Genomic DNA, 14222 nt, shown 5'->3' with positions numbered 1-14222 from the left:
AGCTGGTACATAGTCTGTTTATTATACAAACCTTATTGGTTACATGTGTGCATACATGCTTTAGTGGAATCCCAATTCAAAAACCAAAAAAGGGGCGATATTGAAAAGAGAGTCAAGATTACATTCGTTTATATATATATATATATATATATATATATATATATATATATATATATATATATATAATATATTCAGGTGTGGTTTGCGCTCTGAAAAAAGGTGGGGTGTATACTGTGTGAATGTAATCAGTAGATATTTTGGTGGGATATGTGGTGAAGAAAGGGAGTATGAGTAGGTGGGTGAACGAAGAGGATGAATTACAATCCTGTGTGGTCAAATATCGATGTTATTTTGAGTTAGCAGTTGTTTATTGACCTAAGTTTTCGCTTTGATCTGAAGTAAAATTATACCTCCATCACTGTTACTTCTTTATCTTAGGTATTTATGGTTATTTTTCTTTTCTGGTGGCGACTTCATTATCCGTTTATTTTATTGAGAAGCCCTATTCATTTATTTACTTATTTTGTTCCTCGTTTTTCATTTGCCCATTTTTTCTCATTTATAAATTATTTATTTATAAATTTCACTTTACTTTCCATTCCTACACATAACCCTTGTACAGCCCATTCTTGAATATCCTATCCAAGCCAGATATCCTTATCTAAAAAAAAAACATATCATACACTTATAGCATGTTCAATATTTGGCAATCAGAATGGTGATGAGATTCTCCACGCTTGCTTACAAAGAAAGGCTTCCAAGACTAGATTTATCCTCACTTGAGCACGAAGGATGCGAGAAAACATGTTTCAGCACCATCAACAGGAATGTGAATTTACCTTTAGATGAGTTTTTCACTCTAATAGCTGGTCACGATCCCCAAGGTCACTCGCAAAAGATGTATCATCGTCATTTTTGTCCCCCTCCCTCGAACAAAGTCAATTTCCACTGAGATGAAAGAAGCTACTGTGAATAACGGACCATGTTGACGGGAACAGTCTATGTGGAGAGTTGAGCAGCGAAATGTCTGTTCACATTATACTTGCATGTTGATACAGTTGGGGGAGGGTGGCAGAATACAGAGAAGGAATTCCAACGCAGGATACACGGAGGGAATTCCAAAGTCTTGCAGTTTGAGGAGAGAAACTATGACAGTAGAAGGTTGTCCGGCATCTAATAAGGCGTGAAGGCGTGGGATTTTGCTGCATAGTTAGTCGGGGGTATTTACATCGAGGAGGCACTGGTATTACGATCGTGGGAGCACATTCCATTAAAGTACTTGCAAAAAAAACATAGGGCTGAAAAATGGTGGCGATGGGACAGGATTTGGGGCTTAGTTGAGAGTGGGGGTTCTATTAGGTCGAAGATTGTTTTTTAACCCAGTCCAAGAGTGAGAGATTATGCATTGACTCATGTGTGGCAGCAATATTCCGTGCAAATGGTGGCTTTGTAGTGCTGTATTTTGCTGTTTTCTGATAAATTAATGAATATGTTGATAAAACAGTGCGCTTACTCCTCTTTCGCCTACAGCTCACACAGCACGTCTGTTCGTGGTACTCTTCAGAACAAGCTCGTATAAACAATGTGCATTTTTGTAAGATTTAAAAGTGTACTGTGTGTGTGGCTTGTCTGACTATTTACTCAAGGGAGATAACTATCAAATTAATTCAAAAGTGAGTTTATTTTCGTAAATATCTACTTTAAAATGTCTTCTTTTTAATTTTATTTTATTTTATAGAGGAAACTGTACGTGAAATGCAACGAAGAAAGAATAACAAGATTTCGTTAAACAGTTTGACTCCCCCCTCCCTCTCTCTCTCTTTTTCTCTGCGATTGGCTCAACAGTTCACAGGCGGAAGCAAGATGGCGCAGCGGTAATCATGCAGCGAGACCCGTTAAATCACTCAGCGTGCTGCCGTGCGGTAATTGAGAACAACGTGAAGGGGGAAGAACACCACCACAACCACCAACACCATACATCCTCGTATAATTTAAAAACGAGGCAGTTGACGATTTACAGGCGGTAGCGGCGGCGGCTGCTTCGGAGACGGTGGGAAAGGTTGTAGCTCGCTAGACGAGTTAACAACTTACTCTGACAACGTGAATTTACGTTCAGCAGATCTCGCGAGATTTCATTTGTTGACAGAAAGGCTCCGCCATGTTTGCCTGAATGGCGCTAAAAAATCGTTTAGCAAGCGGAGACGGGTATTTCCGTTTTTGTAAACAAATATGAGAGATGGTTGAGCAATGGTTCTAACTGATAGCTCCAAAACTGTATTCAATTTTCTCTCTCTCTCTCTCTCTCTCTCTCTCTCTCTCTCTCTCTCTCTCTCTCTCTCTCTCTCTCTGTATATATATATATATATATATATATATATATATAATGAATGACAAAAGTCTACATTCCAAATTTCATGTTGACCATCTTACAATTTATTCCTGTAATTCAGTTGACATTTACAATTCTTGACAGTATCTGTTCCGTAGCACAAAATCCATCCATTAATTATTAAATCAATTAGTGAATCTATTTTGCCCTTAACTCATTAGAAGAAATAGTAACAATCAATCTACCAAAAGGAAATAAAATGCGTTGATTGTAATTATTTGCTTGCCACTCGCGGAACTAGTCTCTACCTCTTCAGAGAACGATGAATCCTGATTCCACCTCCTCCTGGATTTTCAACAGGCCCATCTTAGCCAAATAGCTCTGATACTATTACGGTGTTACGACAAGGAATGGTTGGACTTGGGGGGGGGGGCTGTCGTTGATGTTTCTGAGCATCATTTATTCATCTATAATATAAATCTCACTTGTTTGTTTAAATGTATGTATGTATGTATGTATGTATGTCTGCCTAAAACTTTCGACAGAGGCAATGGATTTTCACGTTTCGGGCGACAAATATCGAAAAATTGGCCCAAAACATTAATTCCTTCACCCTCAACTCGGCACTTTTCTACAGGGAGGGACACTTTTTTTCGCCAATATTTTCGAAAGTCATCCCCTCTTTTCGATTGACTAGCCTTAATTAAAACATTCTTCACTTTCGGTTTGCAAAGACGTCACGTTTTTTTTTTGTTGTTGTTTCTGTTTTTGTTTTTTGTTTGTTTTTTCGCGTTCTTTTCCTCCTTCGCAATAAGGTTTCGAGCCTGCCTGCCTACTACCATTTTTTTCTTTATTTTTATTTATTTATTTATTTTTATCAACACACACCTTCAGACATCTGTGCAACGCCGGGCAGCCATGCTAGTCTATAACATAAATCAAATGATCGTTATTCCCTGGTATCTTTCTCATTTAGTATTCCTTCTTAGGAAGGTCTTCACGAAGGTTGTTTATTTACTCTTCACATGATTGTAATCGTTTATCAAATTTTCCATCTTTGTTTTCGAATCATTAATCCATAACAACAAGCAGGGGCAGTCACTCTAAGAACTCAACACAAAGAACATCACCCTTTCATCATAGTACAAATGGGAGCCAACTAATACAGGTTGTCAACATCCCTAAATGTCGGTAGGCCTTAACACCTTGTTAACTGTATGAAAAGAATCTTAATTTGAAATACAATTGTTGCTATGCATCATTCATTCATTTCGTATGAATCAGATGATTATTGTTGGCATTCGCTCTCTTGATATCTTTCTAGTTAGAATTCTTTTTTGGGAAGACACCGGTACTTGCGGGAGAAACCACGGAAAGGTTGGCAACATTTCTAAGCAAAAGTGTTTTTGTGGAATGAACAGGATTTGAACGTGGCACACCCAGATTGTCAGTCTATCATCACCTGTAGGTGCTTGTTGAGCATCATTCATGGTGATGCTTTTGTTGGTATTCATTTCCTCGATATCTTTTTATTAAGAATTTTTCGGGTACTTAAGGAAGAGACCACGCGAAGATTGCCAGTGTCCCCCAAGTGAAAATGTTTCTGTGGAACGAGCTGGATTCGAACTTTGCCATCCAGGTTGTCAGTTCATGTCGTTAATCACTTGGCCACCGTCACTTCACTGTTGTTTCTACTTCTAACAAGCTGAATCAAGAGAGAGACGAATTAATCACTACGAGATCTGATAAGTTGCGTGATAGCACCAACCATTGACGGACCGAAGTGGCTTCCTTAACATTCGATTAATAAAAGCCGGGTTCTTATTTAGAATAACACCTATCAAATAAACAAGAATACAGAAAAAAATTTATCAATGTATGTACTTGTCGCGGAACGAAGATGTCATATTCCAAAAATCACATAAATTGATCAAGTACATTTTTTAAACTAAGAATTCAAATAAAAAAAAACCACCTGATTAGAGATAGGATTGATTGTATAAAATTTCTTGGTGCATATTTAGAATTATACTTATTTAATAAACAAAAATACAGAAAAAAAATTTTATTAATGTATGTACTTGTCACGGAACGAAGATGTCATATCCCAAAAATCTCATAAATTAATCAAGTAGATTATTTTTAACTGATAAAATCAAATCTTATGATTAAGCGATACGTAGTATTTTAGATCCAGCATAAAGGCGAGACAACTCAATTGGAAATATCGAGATCAAATTCAGCCTTCAAATGTATATGAGTATTAGAATCGCTAAAAGTCGTATAATTTTATTTTATTAGCTAAAATAATTACGTGATCAATTTACGTGAATATGACATCTTCGTTACGTGACGAGTTCGTTCATCATAAAGATTTTTCAGTATTTTTTGTTTTTTTACTAAGTGTAATTCTAAATAAGTATCAAAAGCTGTATACTTTAGTGGAACTCTCCGATAGAATTGCAGGGAAGACGTAGGGTTTGCATAGCGAGACTTTATCCGTTGCCCGAGGAGACGTTTACGTACGACATACCACAGTGCTAATTCTCCCTCCCCTGTTAACCGCATGAAGTGAATGGTGGCCTAGAACGTTACGGAGATTTTAATCGCGTTGTGAGATCTCAGAGAACGGGGTCCGTTTACTCAGAGCATTGTGAAGCCATCTTTGAGCGCGTGCGTGTGTGAAATTAACTGGAAAGGGGCAAAGAGCCTCAGGGTGTTTTGGCGCGCCTGCAGCTTTAAGTAACGACAAATAGAAAGAAGAACGAGGGGGAAATGTCGTAGAAGATGGTGGGAGGGAGCTCTCTCAGGAGAAGAAAGAAAGAAAAAAAAGAAAGAAAGAAAGTGAGAGGGGAGAGATAGTCATAAATATATGTTATCCACTTGGTGAATATATTCTTGATATTGTAGACAGCGACATTTTACACAACGCCCTCTGGCGTACATTGATCTAAAAACCGTTAGTTCATTTACAAGGTTGAAATGTCCATATGTCTTCTCACATATGGTTAAATTGGATCTGTGTTTAAATCATAGAGCACACGCACACACGCACATACACACGCAAATAAACACGTGGGAATTTTACGGGTATTTAAAGAGAATAAATAAATTTAAAAAACAGACCTATCTAATATAGAAACAACTCTAAGCTATTGTCGCTAGTTATATCGTCTTACGCCTAAATAACTGTAAATAACATTATAAATACAAACTATTGATTCACATATGTGACTAAAAGGTTAGACCAGCGGGTAATTGAGTGTTAGACCATCTGGAATATTTCATCGGAAATCGGCAGTTCGTCGGCGTTAGCAGATATAAAAGCAAACAATAAAAAGAACTTAGGGCGTAACAGAGCACGGACGCGCGTATGGCGACTCTATGCCTGGCCGTGTGCAAAGTGACGTCACAGCGAGGAAGAAAAGAAAAAATACGAAAAGAAGAACGTGTGTGCAGATCATGGATCACATTAGAGATAACGATTATGATAACGATGACGATCACGTTGTATTTGAGAAAGTACTCGGAAATTAATGTCCTTGTTTCAACGGAAAAATATGAGTCGAGTTATTCCTTGTCGTGGTCTCCTTTGCGACGGAGTCTACAATGCGTTGGGTCCCTAAATGCTGACGCGATTGTAAACGTGTGTAACGTAACAGATGCCATAATGACTTTCAAATCCTTCTACGTTAAAGTACTGATACATGGTTATAGGTGTGATAACATAGGAAATTTAATGAGAACAACAGGGCTATTACTTGAAAATTAATGTTTATCAAGCACACAAAAAAACATTAAACATAAACGAAAATCAAAAAAACAAAATAATATTTTACTTAAACCGACAATAAATTCAGAAATAAGAGAGAGTTGTGTTAGGAGAAGGAAGTCAGCGTTCGCTGGGTAGTTTAATTAATAACTTTAAAAAATTACAAAATTTTAATTTATGCTACCTTTGGTCGAAGAAATATTTCAAAAAAAGTTACCTTTTGTTAACACGAAGTTTTGAATCTTCTGGCTGAATTTATAACCCTTGTGTCACGCTGGGGTGAGGTTAAACCCATTACGGCGACAAACCAACAACTGCCGAATTAGCGCGAAAACATAACTGATAGAGAACACCACTTAGTATTACAATATTCGAGAACCTTACCGATATTTCTTGAAGGTCCTGGGGCCTTCTAGATTTTTCTAAATCTTTTTTTTTTTTTTTTTCGTTATTGTAGATTGTCGTGAAAGAAAATATTTCTATAATGACACAAAAATCTCTATAAACGTAGTAAAGATAACTGTCCCCTCTCTCTCTCTCTCTCTCTCTCTCTCTCTCTCTCTCTCTCTCTCTCTCTCTCTCTCATCAATGTTTATTTCCAAAAAGCTTTCTTTCAACCCTACATATTATGATCGTAAAAAAACATGTGCTAAAATATTCTCACTTTGGCGATTAAGTTATGTTTGAAAAATACTTTTACGTCTTAATTGTTTTAATGGACCACAATTTGCGACTCGGTCATCTTTTATTAAGTTTCAGTCTATCACTCTCTTGCTGATTCAACCACTCTCTAGTAGTTTTATATGTGAGTATTTAGAGAAAGAGTTACTCTATCTCGTTTTAGTTAATTTACATATGTTCGCACAAACCGTACACACGTATGTAAATTAGATGGGCAAACTACTAAAACATTTTTTTTTTTTTTTTTTTTTTTTTTTTTTTTGTTAATGACGGATAAATCATTAATCTAGAGACAGGCAACGAAATTGATTTATATTTATAATTTATATTATATTAATATTATTTGAATTCATCAGATTGGTGTTCTCATTCTTAAGTGTTATTTTCACAGCGTTTCGGCCGATGTAATCTCCGACCTTCTTCGGGTGTATCTGGTCGAACTCGGGAATGTTTCTGTCGAATAGGGAATTTGTACGAAATTTTGAACGGAACGCTTTATTTACTACACGGGAGTAGCATGCTCTCGTCCCGTCAGCCATAACTGGATAGAGGTCCTACGTAATTCGCAATTGTATTTTCAGTTGCCCATACTGAGAATTGAACCTTCTACCTTCAAGAAAATATCACTTTTACAATTGAGTTTACGTGAGGAAGGTCTGAGTTTACATCGACTGAAACGTTGGTAAAATGACACTCAAGATGAGAACAGTAGTCCGATTAATCCAAATAATGTGAATAACCAATCCTCATCTCAAAAATTCAGAAAGGTAATTTATATTTATTTACCACATACTTGTTTTATTTTAACATTTTAACTTTACTTCATAATTCAAAATAACAAAAGATCATTGGCTTTTTGGTTAGCAAAAAATTAATGGTCTGATATTACACTTCGTATTTCTGTTATCTGTCATTGAGGAAGAAATCCTTGTAGACTGGAGCAGTTTTTTATTTTATATTTTCAATCCAGGTGTTCTCGCTTCGGGGAGTTGGCTTTTCCTCACACTAAAAACCGACCCTTTATCTTACATTGCCCTTATGGGAAGACAAGTAAATCGGAACACGAGAAAAAATAGAACACTACATCTATATGATGCATGTTCAAGGTCTGGAGTTAAAGTCAGTTGATGGAGCTTATCTAAGCATGCGGGTCCTCAAGGAGCGAGACATTCACTTTAGCTTAGTCAAATCGACGATTCGAGCTTTAGTGATTGTTAGAACAATAGAAGTACCATCAAGGGGAGCTAACTTCTTTTCTGATTCAGGTGAATTTATCTCTTCTTTACTTCTGTTATGTGAGTTTTTGCGTCAAGATGCGAGAACGGCACGAAACAGCCGCTAGCAGGCAAAACAAAAGAATGACTTTAAACTTGGGTAAATGAAAATAATTTATCTGTCTTTGAATTCCATTCTTAGTATCCTTTTCTTCTTCTCACCAAAAATGTGCTCTTATTCACATTATTTAGTTACCGAGAAGATTTTTTTTTTAGATAGTACGCAATTTCTGTTCACAACTTTAGTTTGATTATTTCATTTAGTTTTATTCAGTAAAACTTACAACAGACTAATTAATTCAGTTTTTAACGCACGTTCATAACACCAGAAGTTATGAAAACACTAAACAAATGAATGGGTAAATGATAAATGTAAATCCTAAAACTTCGCAAATTTGGTTTAATAATTTCATTTTTATTTAGTTTTGCTAAAACACTAATAGAAAACTCACTTTACATTTAATTTTCTTTCTTCTTAACATAACTCACTGCCTTTCCACATAAACAATATTAGGCATAAGGTTGGATAGAGACAACATAAAAAATGTCTTAATCGTGAAGTATTTTCCATTCTCGCACTGAAAACAAAGCGTATATGGGAGCCTAAACTAATACACGTTTGTACCTATACCGAAGGCCACGAATGTCTATTATAGAATCCTCATTAATAAATTACTATTTTTGCACGGAAATCGTGGTCAAGATATTAACTTTAAACCAGGTTTTGTTCTTAGCCAGAGGGTATAGAATGCCTATTCTAGAAAATGTTTTTGCCATAAATTCATATTTTATTCATGTAAATATCGTAGCAAAGTTATTACATTAACAAGAAAAAATTGTTGAAAAGGATTATTGTACTAATACTCCCGGGCAACGCAAAATAATAACGGCTAATATTATATATGTTCTTATAATACGTGGCTTACTATGATTTATGCAATACTAGCGGGGGTACCCGGCGTTTCTCGGCTGTTTGGAGGTGTGTGTGTTGGGGGGGGGGGTAAAGTAAAGAATACACGAAGTAATAACTCTGGTTAAATATAACAAAAAACGATGTTAAAAAAATCGGAAAACCCAAACCAAAACAAAAAAAAAACAGCGAACAAACGTAAAACTTCTTTAAAAAAGAAATCGGAAGAATAAAAAGCAAAAATAAGGGAAAAAAAATGATGAACGTGTTCGGAAAAAACAAAAACAAAAAAATACAGCAAAAAGCGAAAAAATTACATAAATAACCCTTCGATTCGGTTGAACATGGTGCGTTTCACTCAGTAGGAAGCATAGAACGAAAAGTAACGTTAAAATTCCATTCCAGTTTTTTCAAGCAACTACAAAACGAAATAAAGCGAAAATAAAATGGCATAAATAAGTCCATAGTGCGTTTCACCGAGTAGAAAGCATAGAACAAAAAGGCGCGGTAAAATTCCATTCCAAGTTTTTAAGCAACTCCGAAGTAAAGAAAACCCAAACCGGTGTTCCTTCGTAACTGTCCCTTGTGAACGATCACGGAAACGGTGTAAGTGGTGGCGGAGGAATGAGGAATTAATTAGAGAGAAAAGATTTTACTACTTCCATTGATTTTAACCGATTGTGGCAGTTAACTTTCAACAGAAAAAATATAGGAATCTACGATTATCGATGAAGTGGAAAGGTAATATGCCTACAACACACCTCAGATATTGTGCTGCAGTTTGTGCATATTACATTTGCATGAAATGTCTTGATTTTTAATCCTATTAAGGTCACAATCATAGAGAAAAAATGAGTTCATTTTATATATATATATATATATATATATATATATATATATATAGGGAGGATTAGTGTTTCTGACGGATATAGAAGAGGTATTTTATTTATTCATTTTATTTTTCATTTTTTTCTGCATTATTTATAATACGGGCAAAAATTATAGACCGTTGGTGTATTATAGAATGAGTGCTTTATGCCAAATAGATGGTTGAGTATGGTTAAATTTGTGCTTATTTTTTTGCATTATCCCTATTACTCTTTAACTAGTTATCGAACGGATACCATAAAACTCATCATAATAAAGGTTAGTACTAAGTATAAGACAGATCCGTCTAGTGGTTTCTGAAAAAAATCTAGGGTAAATGTGAGATTGTGGTAATTAATCTCTGTTAGTCCCTGTTAATATCTACCTGTGAATCGATCGGATACTATGATACTTATTTCGTTGAATCTTTTCGTAACAAAGGTCCATACAAAATTTCAGCTAGATTGGACGAGTAGTTGCCGAGAAAAAATGGAACGGATGAACAGACAAACAGACTAAAGAAAATATAATATAAACATACAACCACAAGTGTCTATACACATAAATATATAGACACACCGGGGGTTGGGAGGGGTATTTTATTGTTTTCCCAACAATCGGTTTTAATTTTGAAACAAAACAATCGATTTTTCTTTCTGTAGAAGAAGAATGAAACCCATTTGGTGTCAATTAACCGCTGTTGTTTTAATTTAAATAATGGAGGAAAATAGTTTTACATTTTCGATTGTTGGCGGTTGTTATTTTTTATTTCATTTGGTTTTTATTGTCTTGTGTGTTTTTTTTAATTCTCGATAACAAAAAACGGTGACATTTGGTGTTGATTGATCGACGGTAGGTTTGGTATCGACAAAGACAGACACGCAGGTAATTAACATTCGTGAGTGTGTGTGGTTGGTAATATATATACATATATATATATATATATATATATATATATATATATATATATATATGTATATGTATATATATATATAAAGAGAGAGAGGAGGTGTATAAATGCATGCATATATATGTAACGCTACCCGACACGTTGTAGCCTCAGTCGCAAAGTAGACAAAGAATAGAAAAAACTTCAACTCGCTTTTTTGTTGTTGAACAACTACATTTATTTTCTCATTCTCTCGCCATGCGTGAATTCTCGTTACGGCTGTGACGTCTCTCACGTGAACGTCATCCATGCTCTTAAACGTCATCCACGTCTCTAACGTGACCGTCTTCTCGAACTTACTCTTTCATTTTTATAGTCTTCTTTTTCCTTACCGTTCCGCTATTTCGCTCACAGCTGGGTATTTGCCTATAGTCGTCCGCGCTATGTGACACACACACACACACACACACACACACACACACACACACACACACACACACACATGGATATATATATATATATAACATAAAGCTGAACGTCTGTGTGTGTATGTGTGTGTATGTGCGTGTGCGTAAGTGTGGTCACGCATAGGCTCCTATATGGTTGACTATTTTAAAAAAAACTGATTACATATAATGATAGAAGATGTATCGAGGATCAGGAATGAGTATGTTTGATCTGGCAGAACGGTGGTTCAGAATAATTGTGGGGCCTGCGTTCGCGCCTGGCCCCCAAAGTATGGAAATAAAAAATGAAAACAAAACTTTTACAAGGGTTTTTGATATAGATGTACATAAGAATATTTTGATAAGTATCTTTCAACTTAAATAGGGATAGTATAATAAAATTGTGGGGTTTGCGTTCGCGCCTGTACTCCATGGAAATGTGGCACAAACTTTAACAAATGCTTTTCATATCTATTTGCATAATTATACTTTGATAATTATGCTTCAGTTTGAAGAAATATGCTATAATAAAATTATTGGGTGTTCGTTCGCGCCTAACCTCCATAGAATGCAAATATGTCACAAAGTTTAACAAGGTTTTTTTAAAAGGGTGAGGGTCCACAATAACACCTTAACTTTAATCTTAATTCACGTAAGCTTTTATTTACTTTTTTTAGTTGAATAATATTGTGTTGAATAAATTCACCTCATAAATTCACGTTCTTATTAAAGTGAAAGCAAAAAAAATCGGAACTTTAGTCAATTCTCAACACAAATTTTGCATAACTCTGTTTTTTTCCTTCTCCACTTGCACGTGGCACTCTTTCAAAAATAGATAAATAGATAAATAATAAAAAAAATAAGAACGTTACTTGTTATCGTGTCAAAAGAAGGAAAAAATCCTGCTCACGTGATTACGTGACTTTTTAAAAACATTTGCATAACCTTTTTATTTTTATTTATATATCTGCTTAAGCTTTTTTTTGTCAGTGTGCTAAAAGGAATTCAGTTGATTACAACCCTTTCTGCGTGTTCTTTACATTACAATAGTACAACTCTGTATCCGACGGTGCAATACTACACCGTTCAATACTGTAAAACTGAAACGAAGCTGTTCTGCTTGAAAAGGGCGCAATATTCTTCTTATTCATATTTATATCGATTCTTTGCTTTAAAAAAACTAAAGTAATTTCGTGTTTACTTTTTAATATCCCATTTTTCTGTTTCGGATTATTTTACTAAAGTAAGTAAAGCTTCATTATTTTTCAAAACTGTTTTTGTTTCTTTGTTTTTCGATATTTCGTCGATATCATTTATTAAGAGTGGCACAAAAGCCAACAAACGACTACCTGAAAAAATAAATATACAAGAAATAAATGTTACCATAGTCAATAAAAGTTCAGTTCATGTTTTTTTTTAATAGTTTTTAATGCTCTTTACTTGAAATAATTTCAGCGAACCAAAATTAAAACGAAATTTGAGGCGATAACTACTTAAATGAATTTTTATATAAACTACACATGACATAAGCGACTATTCCTCAAGCACAAAATAACCGAAAACATTGAAATATGTTTATAAATATTCCTTACGTTGGCGGAACACTCTTAAATTGTTAACACAGAATGCTCAGGTGCTCCTCCTTCAAATAGAAAACAGGGCTCTCCATTTAAAAGTCGCTGCCATTTTGATCTTTTTTTAAACCGGTTCGTGAATTAAAAAAAAAATTTTTTACAAACTACTTAAAAATATAAACCAATGAACTTTTCTACCATAAAAGTAACTTTTATTGACTATGGTAACATTTATTTCTTGTTTATTTATATTATTATATATATAACATTTTCTCTTTGTAAGGAAACATCATTTTGTTGGTCACTCTTGGGTACGAATGGAAACAAAGTTGATATAAAAAAATATATTTTCGCGAAAATTATCTTTTCTTTCATCATATTTTGCTTAGGGTAAAAATTGTTTAGTATCAAACCCTATCTCTTCACAACCCCCTCCTTGTCATAACCTATCATACTTTCATCAATCACAGTCCATTTTCTGTCGGCTGTTTTTTTACCCAGTCAACGACGGGTACTTCTGCTAGTATGTATATATATATATATATATATATATATATATATATATATATATATATATATATATATATATAGTGTTTCTAGAGGCGGTGAACTCTAAATTAACAACTCGATATTCTTTAATTGCACATTTGCGTTTTAAGCAGGACGGAGCCACATGCCACACAGTGTGCGATATGATGAATTTACTGAGAGGGAGAGACAGAGAATAATTTGATGGACGAATAATTTCGAGGAATAGATCTTTCAACTGGCCACCTTGTCCATGCTATTTTACGTCAGTAGATTATTTTCTTGGAAAATATGTAAAGGTCCATGTCTATGCTTATAAACCAGACACAATATCTATGGGAGCCAGCATTCGGCGGATTATTGCTGAAATACAGCCCAATTTAATGCGTAGAGTTGTGAAAATTGAATCTTAGATTAAACCATTTACGCGCGAACCGCAGAACCATATGCCCAAAATTGTATTTAAATTACAAATGTCAAAATTAATATTCAGAATAATCCACATTTTTGTATAATTCGAATAGTTGTGTGTGTGTGTGTGTGTGTGTGTGTGTGTGTGTGTGTGTGTGTGTGTGTGTGTGTGTGTGTGTGTGTGTGTGTGTGTGTGTGTGTGTGGAAACATTTTTTTCGCGTGATTAAAAATTAAATTTGTGGGAAGGGTTAGGGTTAGAATTTAGGGTTTAGAGTTTAGGGTTTAAAGTTTAGGGTTAAGATTAAGGTTTAGGTTTAGGGTTAGTATTAGTTTCTCCAATCGATAACGGTATGTCCCGGGTGCACCTCACATTCTCTTCTCTAGATTTTATTTTTTGTGGCCACATTTTTTATGCGATTAGTTTGTTCTGCTGAAAGTACTCTGCGACTCACTTCAACGTCTGTACTAACTTATCCAGTGTAATTAGATTAATTGCAGTGTGCTGCCCCGTGGTTTTAAATTAATAACTAAAAAAGGTTG

This window comes from Euprymna scolopes, chromosome 29 (genome assembly GCF_053919585.1).
Source record: "Euprymna scolopes isolate OS-2025 chromosome 29, ASM5391958v1, whole genome shotgun sequence".
NCBI classification, from domain to species: Eukaryota; Metazoa; Mollusca; class Cephalopoda; order Sepiida; family Sepiolidae; genus Euprymna; species Euprymna scolopes.
Note: the sequence above shows the minus strand (reverse complement) of the source record.